Raw genomic sequence first — 13,842 nt, 5'->3', positions numbered from 1 at the left:
GCCCCAGTAAAGGCCACATAATTAGCCTGTGGTTAATGGACTAAGAGCAAGTACAATAAGATGACATCTGCGGACTATAAAAAATTAAATATTATACTATCTCCCTTTTGATTTAGAGCATGGTCAATAATATAGCAACAATTGGCTATAAGAAGTTGACATGTCATTTAGAGTCAACCTAATAGCCAGCTTGTACAATAGTAAGATTTAAATATGTAGTACTTTATTAATAACTGGCCCACCATACATTCTCACAAAATGACTTGGGTCTCGTGTTATAGCCGGCTCTTAGGGTAGTCATAGTGGGAGTAACTTAGGTAGTAACATAACACATCCCAAGAAAAATTTGCTTACGTGGCATGAAATTATTGAGAGAGATGCTTGTGGTAACATAATATGTTACTCTAACATAACACACCTCGACGTAAAATGAGTCTATATCTCAATTAATGAAGGCTTACATGTTAGCATCCATATGTTACTGCCCATTATGAATGTAGTAACATAGACTCGTAACATATGCATGTTACTAGTCTAAGTTACTCCCCGCTATTACCAGCCTTATTCTACAATCGGCTTCCCTTTTCTCTCATCTTCTCTCTCCTCCAACTAAGTAAAGATATAATATTTTAGTCCTTATAGCCTGTTTATGCCATCCTATTGTACTTGCTCTTATAGGTCTCATCTCAAAATTTCAGTTTTTCTGTTATATAAGTCTCATTTTTGCTACTTCCCATCACATGTTCGGATATCAATATGCATTAACTCTTTGCATGCAAGGATTACGATAAAACACACCAATGCATGTAAAGATTCTTTGTCATTTATTGGCCAAAGATGCATGCATTGCTATAATGCATTGGTAAACACAATTTTTTGAGGAAAACGAGTGCACTAATTGATTACCTTTGTAAACTACAAAAATTATTTCACCACTCACCATCTACCTTGGTTGGTGAGATTTTTAAATTGAGCCCTGTAAACCGGTAAGGAGGCAGTAATACTCCCTCATCCCCTTATATAAGGCCACTTTGAAAATTACATTTTACATCTATACAAGGCCACTAACAGTAATTGAGACAAAAATTGATGATTTTCTAATACTAGCAATTTGTTTAATACTTGCATGCATGTCATAATGACACTGTGCTACTTCCTTCACATTCCTTCTTCGCATGCATGCATGCATATTAATGATCCCAGTTAACGAAAACAAAAGTTGGCTTCCAAAGCGGTCATTAAATTTTACATTGGTACCTGTAATATGATTTTTGAATGTAGGGAGTATCTTTTTTTAGTTGGAGGAGGTAGAAGAAAAAAGGATTGTGGATTAAAAGCCCAAGCGCCAACAGTAGTACCGCGACCGACGAGGACAACAACGACTAGATCTAGGTTTTACTTATGTTTTTAATTAATATTTTAACTTGATTAATGAACGAATAGACTTTTGTGGCAATATATATTTTTTTAGTTCAAAAATTGGTCCAGATCTGAAATGCTACCCAACGCGTTGGACGCATCTATGATTCTAGACACAGCCAGACTTCGGTGTCCACCTAATCGACCGATTCAAATGGACAAAAAATTAATACATTGCGTGTTCGTTGGAACCGCCATTGGAGTTGCCCTAAATACATAGCCACCGGCTAGCTCTTGCCACCTATATGGGGAAGTGTTTGCCTTAGATAAAAGAAGCGCGCCTCAATTTCTACCACCGTGTCGCCAGCACGCATGCGCAAGGACCACACGTAGGTAGTATCGAGTGGTGGACAAGATGCACGCTTTCGTGTCGTGCCAGATGCATCGTCTCATGCCGTCCGTTGCCCCGGCGGCGATAAACACAGCGACCCCCCAGGTCGGTCGTTCGATTCGTCGATGATAGCCAACGGCTGAGCCAAAGGATGGTGTCTAGTTGGAGGAGCAACAAGGCAGTGGTTATTGCGAGCGCGGCGGTACCCAACCGGGGCGGAAGGGCGGAGGACGTCGATGGAAAGGTGGAAGGGACTCGGTCTGACAACAGCTCTTTGGCAAGAACAAGTGACTGCGAGCGTTCTCAGCAGCATCCCTGGACGCCACCGGAGCCAGGCGTCATGCTCGACGCCGTTATTAACCTCGAGATGTGCGTGTGTTTCATGTCTTCGTTCCATGACAGTAGGTGACTGATTGCACGTGAATTTGTGTCTTCTTCTTTCTTCGTTGGCGCGCGTGCAGGGGGGACCCGACCATGTACGAGGCATTCTGGAAGGAGGTCGGGGAGTGCACGGCGGTCGTGATCCCCGGGTGGCGGGGGATGAGCTACTTATCCGACGCCGGGGGATCTGCTTGATCCTCGAGCCGGAATTCGAGCGCTATGTGTGCCGCCTCCATCGCCTCGTCGGCAACGCAGCGGTCGATGGTTACCACCTCGTGGTCGGTACTGGTGCCACCCAGCTATCCCAGACATCCATTTACGTCTTGTCTCCTGCCGACGCCAACCATCCCACAGGGCTGGCCCTATGTTTCCCTGGGCCCTTGGGAAAACTCGACGACATGGGCCCCTAATACTATATAGATATGTCTGTGTTTGCATACTATATAAACAGTATATGCCTAACTTCATTTGTAAAATATTAAGAGTAAATTGTCGGTGTACAAAAGGAGGGGCGCACTTTTGTACCCCTTTACCTGTGCACGGGCAGTCGGAGCCGCACCCACGCTCACACCAAGCAGAACAGGGGAGGTGAGCCAAGGTAAGACCGAAGCCCAAGATAACCAGAGCAACACCAAGGCCAAGAACACAAAGAGCAGAGGGACGAAGCAGGTTCCCCCGGCAAGACCCTTGCCGGGGCAGCCTCAGCAGCCCCGGCAAGACCCTTGCCGGGCCAGCTTGCCCCACACCAAAAGAGCGAGCCACCCTTGAGTCCACGGTCTCCAACATCACGTTGGGCCAGGGCTCGGGAGGCACCTCCATGGTGGCATGCAGATCTTTGTGAAGACAAGGAACACCCAAGATCAGATGAGAATTAGAAGACGACGATCCTCGGCAAGATCCTTGCCGAGTAAAGGCACGAGACCCCCGGCAAGGTCCTTGCCGGGGACGACAGCGCGCCACGGCAATACCCTTGCCGAGCCACACGGCAAGACCCTTGCCGGGCCACACGGCAAGACCCTTGTCGGGCCACCTGGCAAGGCCCTCCCCAAGGACGCCAGCAGGGCCACCGCCAGGCCCGCGCCAACCAAGTTTCCACCGCCGTTCGCATGCAGCTGCCAGCTCAACCAGCTGAGCAGGCACCTGCGTGGCAACATGCAGCTCTCGGGCCAACTCGTTAGGCGCCTGTGTGGCGGCATGCAGATCTTCGTGAAGGCTCCACCACTGCGCCACCTCAGCTGCCTGCCTGCCTACATGGCACCGCATGCCTCACTGGCCAGGGCACGTGTCGAAGCGAGGAGGAGCGGCGACGGACGGGATGGGCCTCGCCCCTGTCCCCGATAAAGCAAGGGGACACCTAAGCTACGCATTAAATGCGTCTTGTCCTGTAATACGAGCGCTAAGCTCATAGCACTGTGCGCCTTTCCACCTCTTGTGTGCCACTGTGGCAGCCCCTTTCGACTGTAAAAGGAGGCCCATGGCATACGGGAGAAGGATTCGGCTCTTTCGAACCACGCACCCACCACAGCTAGTTCGAGAGTCTCAAGAACTCTCTAAAATACACGCACCAAAGCAGGACTAGGGTTTTACGCATCCTCGTGGCCCGAACCTGGGTAAACGATCCTTGTGCTGGTTACTAATCCTGCTCTTCTCGCAACCCTGCGCCCCGGCAACCGTAGTAGGGATTCTTGTGATCCCATAGGTGTCGTTTCCCCGACATCTTTGGCGCGCCAGGTAGGGGGCGCAATTGTGATAATCTGGTCTAGTAGTTAGCCTAGAAGTTCTTCGTCGCCATGGCTCCTAATAAGAAGACGGCCACGGCGATCGGCTCATTGGGAGCCGAACGGCCCGTGCTGGTGCGGACGAGCAGTGGACTGGTCGCGGACAGGACCCGGGCCGCGGTCCGCGAGCACCAGCATCGCCCTGGCAGTCAGAGCCTGGCGAGCGGCGTCGTTCACGCGCCAGACGACCGGCCGCACGTCGTCAGATACAAAGACGGAGCTGGGCCCCCCGCAGGCGGTGCGGGGCCCTCCAGGGGTGTCGTTTTGCCACCTCCGGGCGGCGCAGCAACCTCCAAGACGCCCACACCGATGACCACAGCGCGCTCTGCCCATGGTGTGCACGCCGAGCAGCGTCACCACGCTAGTCACCCTGGGCACCGCCGTGGGAAGAGCCCTGTGCGTCATCCGCAAGATGATGGGGTTCAACATGCCCGCCGAAGTGCTGTCGAAAATGGCACGCAGCCGCTGGGTCGTAACGGAGCTCCTTCTAACGTAGTTAGAAGTCGAAGCACGCCGCGATCCACGCAACTGTTGCCGCCGCCCATGGCAGCAGAAGCTTTGGCGCGCGCGCAGCTGCTCCTCGACTTCCCTCCTGCTGCGGAGAAGCCCGACGAGTGGAGGGCCACCATCCGGAGCCTCGTCGCCGTCGCCAACAAAGACGATCCGCGACTAGCGCGGCCCTCGGGTCGGCGCTCCACCGAGCCACCACATGCTGGTGCTGGGAGGACCGGGGGAGCTGCGGCCACTGTGCACTCTCCTCCTCCTCGCCAGCCGCTGTGGGCGTCGGCCCGTCGTGACGACGCTTGTGATAACATCTCCATAGCGTCGTCCGACCCGCGGACCCTCCGCGACCAGCGCCAGGTTCTTCGGGAACAAGCTCACGAAGACGCTCGAACCACCGTCGAGCGCCGGCGCGAAACGCGCCGCTAGTCGGACAAGCGGGCGGGACCCCCTATGGACCACCCAGCACCGGGGGGCTCCGGCGGCCTACCTTACGAGGTGGGCTGCCCGGCCTTTACCCGTGAGCTGCGGCAGTTCCAGTGGCCGTCCCACCGCACGTTCAAGCCCGACGTCGGCGAGAAGTACACTGGCAAGACCCATCCGTCCGATTTCCTCAGCATCTACACCATCGCGATGCAGGCTGCTGGAGCTCGCGACGACAAGGTGCTTGCCAACTATTTCCTGCTGGCGCTGAAGCCCAATGTTATGTCTTGGTTGATGCACCTGCCGGTGGATTCCATTTCTTCTTGGTCGGATCTGTGCCATGAGTTCGTTGGCACCTTCACAGGAGGCCACCAAGCTCATGGCTAGGCCAGTAATCTGCATATCATTCCCCAGAAGGAAGGGGAAACCCAGCGCAAGTACATCCAGAGATTCAGCCGGGTTCAGTACAAAATCCCCGACGTTCATCCCTTCGCTGTGATCAGCGCGTTCCACCAGAACGTGCGCAACCGCAAGATGCGCGAAGAGCTGGCGATGACCAAGGCTAAGGATTTGGCCGATAGGTGCGCCCGGGCTGAAGAGGGAAGGAAGTACCCCGGCAAAGATGCCGGCACGGAAACCGACTCTACCGATGAAGACGCCGCCACCCCGACGAAGAAGGGCCGGTGTTGCAATAGGAAATGCAAAGGCAAGGCCGTGCTTGCCGTTGAAGGGTCTGCCGACACCGGCGCCGGCAAGAAGGTCAAGGCAGACGCCCCCGGCAAGGAGATTGCCGGGTGCGCCGCCTGCCGGGCCTTGGAGGCTACTGACAAGCCAGGAAGCTCCGGCAAGCAATACTGCAAGATCCACCGCACCAAGGGCCACGACCTCCAGAACTGCCGACAAGTCGAGCTGCTTGCTGAGAAGCAAAAAGCTGAGTACGAGAGGTGGGACAAGGAGAAGGACTAGGACGGTGTTGAGGGATCCGGCAAGAAGTGTGGCGGCCAAGGAAGCCGCCCCGGCAAGGACAACCAGCAAGAGAGGCCCGCCCGGGGCCGTGACAAGAAACAAGAAGATGATGATCACGACGAGGACGACGAGTCCGGTGAGCAAGGGTTCCAGAAGGCTACGGAGGCCATTTGCGTCGATGGTGGCGCCTCGCTGCATACTTCTCACCGCCAGCTCAAGCAGTGGGCGCGTGAGATTACAGCAGCGGATCCGTCGTTCGACGCTCAGAAGCCGCTGAAGTGGTCCAGCACGCCCCTCATCTTTGACGCCGAGGACTGATACGTCTCCAACGTATCTATAATTTATGAAGTAATCATGCTATTATATTATCCATCTTGGATGTTTTATTGGCTTTACTATGCACTTTTTTATTATTTTTGGGACTAACCTATTGACCCAGAGCCCAGTGCCAGTTCCTCTTTTTCCCCTTGTTTCCGTGTTTCTAAGAAAAGGAATATCAAACAGAGTCGAAACGGAATGAAACCTTCTAGAGAAGTTATTTTTGGAAGGAAAGCAACCCGGGAGACTTGGAGTGCACGTCAGGAAAGCAACGAGAGAGGCACGAGGCAGGGGGCGCGCCCACCCCCTCTGGGCACGCCCTCCACCCTCGTGGGCCCCTCGTGCATCCCCTGACGTATTTCTTCCGCCTATATATATCCATATACCGTAAAACGATCGGGGAACAGAATAGATCGGGAGTTCCGCTGCCGCAATCCTCTGTAGCCACCAAAAACCAATCGGGAGCCTGTTCCGGCACTCTGCCGGAGGGGGGAACCCTCACCGGTGGCCATCTTCATCATCCCGGCGCTCTCCATGACGAGGAGGGAGTAGTTCACCCTCGGGGTTGAGGGTATGTACCAGTAGCTATGTGTTTGATCTCTCTCTCGTGTTCTTGATTTGGCACGATCTTGATGTATCGCGAGCTTTGCTACTATAGTCGGATCTTATGTTGCTTCTCCCCCTCTACTCTCTTGTAATGGATTGAGTTTTCCCTTTGAAGTAATCTTATCGGATTGAGTCTTTAATGATTTGAGAACACTTGATGTATGTCTTGCCGTGCGTATCTGTGGTGACAATGGGATATCACGTGATTCACTTGATGTATGTTTTGGTGATCAACTTGCGGGTTCCGCCCATGAACCTATGCATAGGTGTTGGCACACGTTTTCGTCTTGACTCTCTGGTAGAAACTTTGGGGCACTCTTTGAGGTTCTATGTGTTGGTTGAATAGATGAATATGAGATTGTGTGATGCATATCATATAATCATACCCACAGATACTTGATGTGACATTGGAGTATCTAGGTGACATTAGGGTTTTGGTTGATTTGTGTCTTAAGGTGTTATTCTAGTACGAACTCTAGGGCTGTTGGTGACACTTATAGGAATAGCCCAACAGATTGATTGGAAAGAATAACTTTGAGGTGGTTTCGTACCCTACCATAATCTCTTCGTTTGTTCTCCGCTATTAGTGACTTTGGAGTGACTCTTTGTTGCATGTTGAGGGATAGTTATGTGATCCAATTATGTTATTATTGTTGAGAGAACTTGCACTAGTGAAAGTATGAACCCTAGGCCTTGTTTCCTAGCATTGCAATACCGTTTACGCTCACTTTTACCACTTGTTACCTTGCTGTTTCTATATTTTCAGATTACAAAAACCTATATCTACCACCCATATTGCACTTGTATCACCATCTCTTCGCCGAACTAGTGCACCTATACAATTTACCATTGTATTGGGTGTGTTGGGGACACAAGAGACTCTTTGTTATTTGGTTGCAGGGTTATTTTAGAGAGACCATCTTCATCCTACGCCTCCCACGGATTGATAAACCTTAGGTCATCCACTTGAGGGAAATTTGCTACTGTCCTACAAACCTCTGCACTTGGAGGCCCAACAACGTCTACAAGGAGAAGGTTGCGTAGTAGACATCAAGGACCACCCTGACCGCACAACCGCGGTCGGGTGTTTGCCATTGTTGGTCTCACCAACGATACGCAACCTCAGGGTGAACAAGATGTTGGTTGACGGCGGGGCCTGCCTGAACCTGATCTCGCCTGTCGTGATCAAAAGATTGCAAATCCCTGATGGAGACCTCGAGGAAACGGGCACGTTTCAAGGGGTCAATCCGGGGAGGAGCCAGCCGAAGGGGAAGGTCACATTACCCGTCATGTTTGGAGGGGAGTTGAACTACTGGACGGAGAGGATCATCTTCGACGTGGCCGAGATCCCCTTGCGCTACAACGGGATCCTCGGCCGACCGGCACTAGCCAAGTTCATGGCAGCATCACACTACGCCTACAACATGCTAAAAATGCCCGGGCCGTTGACCATCATCTCCGTCCCCTCCGACAAGAAGGACGCGCTGATCTGCGCCGACCAACTCTACCGGGAAGCAGTTGCAGCAGCTGTCGTCAAGGCACCTGCTGTTCTTCTGGCGTTTTCTTGTTACATCCATACCAGCACTAGGCCGCTTGCTGGAGTTGCTTGTTTCTGTTGCAATGCTCTTCGAGGTGCTACTTGTTTCCGGTTTATCGGGCTTTCTAGCATGCACACACCCAAAGACCCTCTTGATCATTACTGCATCCTCTTGCTTCTGGCCCTTCTTATGGCTGTACTTTGTTGAAGATATATGTGTCCTGAAACCCAACTTGAAGGCATAGTCATTGTAGAATTTCTTGGCATCCTCAATTGTGTCAAAGACCATGCCAACATAGGGCGGTAGTGGCTGCGATGAAACATCTCCATCTTCTGAATCATCTTGTCGCATCATCAGCATGCAACAAACCATTCGAATCTTCGTTATCATCGACAGAAAAGTTCCCTTGGACATAGCTCCCTTCCCCTTCGGTCGCAACTTCCTGAAATGAGGCACAATTTTTTTTTGTAAATAGAGCAGGTGTTGTGCAACCGTCATTTTTTCCTGTACATGGCATCAACAGTTCCATTGCTGTTTCAGAAATTCAGGAACACAGATACATGGCATAAACAATTTTTTCAGCTACATTGCACACAAAAATTCACTGATTGTGACATTTTCTCACACAAGCATACACATTCAAAAAAGAAATCAGAGACATCAAATAGCTATGTGTTTCTTGTGTTGATAAACAACAAGTAACAGAGGAGATCATGTTGTAGAGATACAAGAAGGAGACAGGGGTGTAGGGTTGTGCCTTGGGTTGACCCACATACATGGAACAACATTAATATTAGCTGCCACACACATGAATCAAATAGCCATGCTTCTGATACATAGGATCTTCATGAGTTTCAGAGACACACATTTCAGTTTTTCAGATTCAGGAACTCACCCAGCTGCCCTGATTTGATCTGGTCGAAGTAGTTTCACGAAACACAAGGCGGGGGGGGGGGTGAACCACGATGATACTCCAGCTCGCGGCGGAAGGCCCCCGACGGCGGTCGGAGCTGAGAACGACGGCCGCGGCTGTTCTCGAAGCAGGGGCCCGCGGCGAGCTCGATCTGCGTTGGATCCCAGCATCTGCCGCGCGATGTGGTGTGCCATGGTGTTGCAGGAATTTCCGCCGAAGGTCTCAGTCCCTCCAGCGCGCCAGCGACAGCGATTTTGCGGTGGTGAGTGCTGGCGCCGCGCTGGGCGCGGCTGTGTGTGGGCAGTGGACATGGGATTTGTTTCTGAAACAGAGCGGTTGTTGCAAGAAAGAGAGGAGGTGGTCACGCGCGCGCGGTAGTTGAATCCGACGGCTATCAGGGCGCTGATCCAACGGACGTCCAGGAGGCGGATGTTTCTAATACATTCGTCGGCCGACGTGTAGCGGCTCCCGAAAAGTATATCACTAGATTTCTACACGGATGTAGTTTCTAAATATATATTTTTGTCACATATAATACATATTTAGATAGTTAAATTGTTGACCTAGAACTACGCGAATGACTTATACACCGAGAAGACGTGCCCACAAACTAGTGTGATCCAATGTAATTGTATTAACTACAAATAACACTATCTAAATATGTATTATATTCGACGTAGTTCTATGTCAACAATTTAACTATCTAAATATGTATTATATTCGACATGACCATAAACTAATGTCCTCAAACTAGTGTAATCCAATGTAATTTATTACTCTTTTTTTGAATTTTTTTTATTACTCTCTCTGTATCATAATATTTGCGTTTCTGTCACTAACTCTTATATTATAAAACGGAGGGTGCTATATATACTTATTTTGAAAGAGGCCTTCATTATATCGGTAATTGTGTAACCTTCCGGCGACTATGGGGATTTAGGTTTTGCGCCATTGTAACCCCCTTCCACCGTGTCTCCACATAACTGTTGCCGCCAGCCTTCGGCACGCATTGTGGACGGCACCCCTCCACCTTTGGCTTCGGGTGAAAATTTTGGTCTAATCTTCTAGGCCGAGAGGCAGTGGTGTGTTGGCATCCTTTCCACGTTGAAGGAATCATTCCAGGAGATCTGCTCTCTACAGAGTCACTCCAAGGCCAGGTGCCATCGGACAGGGCTAACCATCGCCCACCTCCGCCCATGTCTTGCCCTGGGGGCGATGCTCTCTACTTCTACATTGAATGGTTGGTGGAAATCTGGTAGTCTGTCGACGGTGGGCGATGTGGATCCTGGATGTCAGGTTTATGACCCTGGATGACGGCTTGCACGGTTGGCTCTCTACCGAGCAACACAGAGATTGTGTTGGTTACTGATACATCTCCGTCGTATCTATAATTTTTGATTGTTCCATGCCAATATTCTACAACTTTCACATATTTTTGGCAACCTTTTATATTATTTTTGGAACTAACATATTGATTCAGTGTCCAGTGTCAGTTCCTCTTTGTTGCATGTTTTTTGTTTCGCAGAAAACCCATATCAAACTAAATCCAAACACGATAAAAATTTATGGAGATTTATTTTGGATATATGTGATTTTTAGGAAAAATAATCAACGCGAGACGATGCTCGAGGTGTCCACAAGCTCAGGCGGCGTGCCCCCTACCCTGGGCGCCCCGGGCAGGCTTGTGGCTCCTCCATAAGGCGGTTTGGGCCCTTCTCTCGCCGCAATAAAGGTAATTTCCGGATAAAAATACCCTCAAAATTTCAGCCCAATCGAGTTACGGATCTCCGATAATTTAAGAAATGATGAAGGGTTAGCAATCAAGAAAGCGAAACAGAAGAGAACACACACACACACACACACACACACACACACAGAGAGAGAGATCTAATCTCGGAGGGGCTCCTACCCTCTAGGAGCCATGGGGGGGGGAAGACCAAAGGGGAAACCCGACTCCCATCAAGGGGGGGGGGGAGGAAGAATAAGAATAAGGGATGCTCTCTCGCCCTCTCTTCTGGTGGCGCCGAAACGCCACCGAGGAAATCATCATGTGACAACGATCTACTCCAACAACTCTGTCATCTTCATCAACACCTTCATCACCTTCCCTCATCTTTATTCAGCAGTCCACTCTCCCGCAACCCGCTGTACGGCTGTACCCCCTACTTGAACATGGTGCTTTATGCTTCATATTATTATCCAATGATGTGTTGCCATTCTATGATGTTTGAGTAGATTGTTGTTGTCCTTTGGGGTAATTGGTGAATTGCTATGATTGGTTTAATTTGCTTGTGGTTCTGTTGCTGTCTTTTGGTGCCCATCATATGAGCGCGCGTGTGGATCACACCATAGGGTTAGTTGTATGTTGATATGACTATGCATTGGAGGGCAAGAGTGATAGACGCTTCTTCCTACCATAAAAATTGATTCATATGGGATTGAAGAGGGACCAATATATCTTACTACTATGGTTGTGTTTTACCTTAATGAGCTTTAGTAGTTGCGGATGCTTGCTAATAGTTTCAATCATAAGTGCATAGAATTCCAAGTAAGGGATGGCATGTTAGCAATGGCCTCTCCCACAATAAAAACTTGCTATCAGTCTAGTAACTTAGCCAATTGCTTAGGGATAATTCCGCAAATCCTAACACCATTTTTCCACACTCTCTATACTAACTTAATTGTACTTTTTATTAAAACAGCACCTAACATTACATTTTTTATTATCTTGCAAACCTATCCCTTTACACCTACAAAGTACTTCTAGTTTTATTCTTGTTCTAGGTAAAGCAAACGTTAAGTGTGCGTAGAGTTGTATCGGTGGTCGATAGAACTTGAAGGAAATATTAATTCTACCTTTAGCTCCTCGTTGGGTTCGACACTCTTACTTATTGAAAAATGCTATAATTGATCCGCTATACTTGTGGGTTATCAGTCACTACCCTTAATTGTGTGGATTGCGGGAGGAGTGTCGCGGGTGGTCCCATCGAGGTTGCTTCCGGTGGCAATGACTGAGCCTAGATCTCGACATGGAGGCCTAGTTTCGTTCATGACCCAGACTTCCCCCTTAGTAGGCTCGATGGCTTAGGTTCCTCGGCGTGACATGGAACAGATACAAAGCGAACGCTTGCACTCCACCAATGGCGGCAACGCCTGTGGGTATCATGCTCCTCTTGGGGCGCAATTGTGGTCTTTCTCCCCCGTGTAAGGGCTCTGGGTGTAAACCCCTTGCCCGCTCTGTTGGACTCGGTGATGGCAGCACTTGCATTGTGACCTTCTTGGGGCGTCGGGGAGCTCATGTTCCTTCTTGTCACACTGCGATGACATCCACATGGGCTTGGATCATAGCTCGAAGAATCTTTGGCGTTGGCGACTTGGTGCGGCGCTCTTGATCCTTGAGGGAAGGGCCGACGCTCCTCGCTTTGGAGCTTCGGGAACTTCTTCCCGTGGAGCTTCTGTGCTCATGCTTGAAGGCAAGATGGCAACATCCACTAGTGGATGTCTGTGCATCGTGAGATGCTTTCTTAGTACCTTGTATCATTCAACCCTCTGGCATTATCTATAAAGCAAGAAAATGTCCGATCGATATCATGCACAATTTCACGTTACATTTTCTCTTCTGCAATTTATTGACGGTGTTCAAAAACGTTAGCACGTACACTTTCAGGCTATCTCTCTCCGCATCTCCCTAACAATCTATAGAAAGGTAAGGTTATCATGAAACTCTATGTACAAAAGCATGGCACCAAAAGTGTCTCACAGCTCAAGTGATTCACCGAAGCGATGAGACCTTGAAAGCAACTTTTTCAAGCCGATGCCTTCTCATGGATATCAGCTTACACATCAATCTTCTGCTCAAGTTCAACAGATACACAACAACACAAAGTGCACAAAGAACAACCATGAGCACCACTAATAATGCCTTCAATAGTGCTACAGTTTCCTTGCCTAATTCGATCATACTAGTCTTTTTCAGCATGTGTTTTTCTTCTCCACCTGCATTTGGTCCATCAGGCCTAGGTGCCTATGCTTGTTCATATGGAGGAGACACCCCTAGGAGAAGCTGATACTCGACATAACCCTCGTTCCATTTCCAAAATCAACAACCATCTCTCTAACCACAAGCAAAGAAATGAAATCATCAAAGTACGAAGCCACCAAAAAATCAACACAAGAACGCAGAATACTAGCGTTGGCTTTCCATGAGTATTTACTAGATACAACACTAACTATTACTATGCCAATTCTAGAAAAACATGACGTTCTGGAGCATCCAGTAATGTTTCCCAAACTTTGACCGTCAAGGCATTTAAACTTATGTAAATTTGTTAGATAGAAATTGTACAAAAATATTATCATATTTTTTTACTACATACATTCATATGCAAACATGAATTTCATAAGTTCCTCATTGAAGATTTTGCAAAATATATAAATCAACCCTTTTAAAACGAAAATGATACTGCTTAATTAGATGAAATTTTGATTTTCTATGAGTCCATAATACGATTTACAAGAACCACCGACGGCAATAGTCAAGCTCAAGTATTACCAATGGGTAATTAATCATAAGTATATGATCATGGAACAAAACTGAATTAATACCTCATTTTTTCCATCCAGCTTTGATCAACAAAACAATTTGGAAGATACTAGTCACATTATAGA

The 13,842-nt window shown here is 48.9% G+C and overlaps 1 pseudogene; it reads left to right on the top strand.

The window, feature by feature from the left end:
- The first annotated feature begins 1,798 nt into the window (after positions 1-1,798).
- On the top strand, positions 1,799-2,541 carry LOC120968754 (tryptophan aminotransferase-related protein 1-like; annotated as a pseudogene).
- The last annotated feature ends 11,301 nt before the right edge of the window (positions 2,542-13,842 follow it).

This window comes from Aegilops tauschii, chromosome 7 (genome assembly GCF_002575655.3).
Source record: "Aegilops tauschii subsp. strangulata cultivar AL8/78 chromosome 7, Aet v6.0, whole genome shotgun sequence".
Lineage (NCBI taxonomy): Eukaryota > Viridiplantae > Streptophyta > Magnoliopsida > Poales > Poaceae > Aegilops > Aegilops tauschii.
This window is presented reverse-complemented; position numbering and strand designations above follow the sequence as displayed.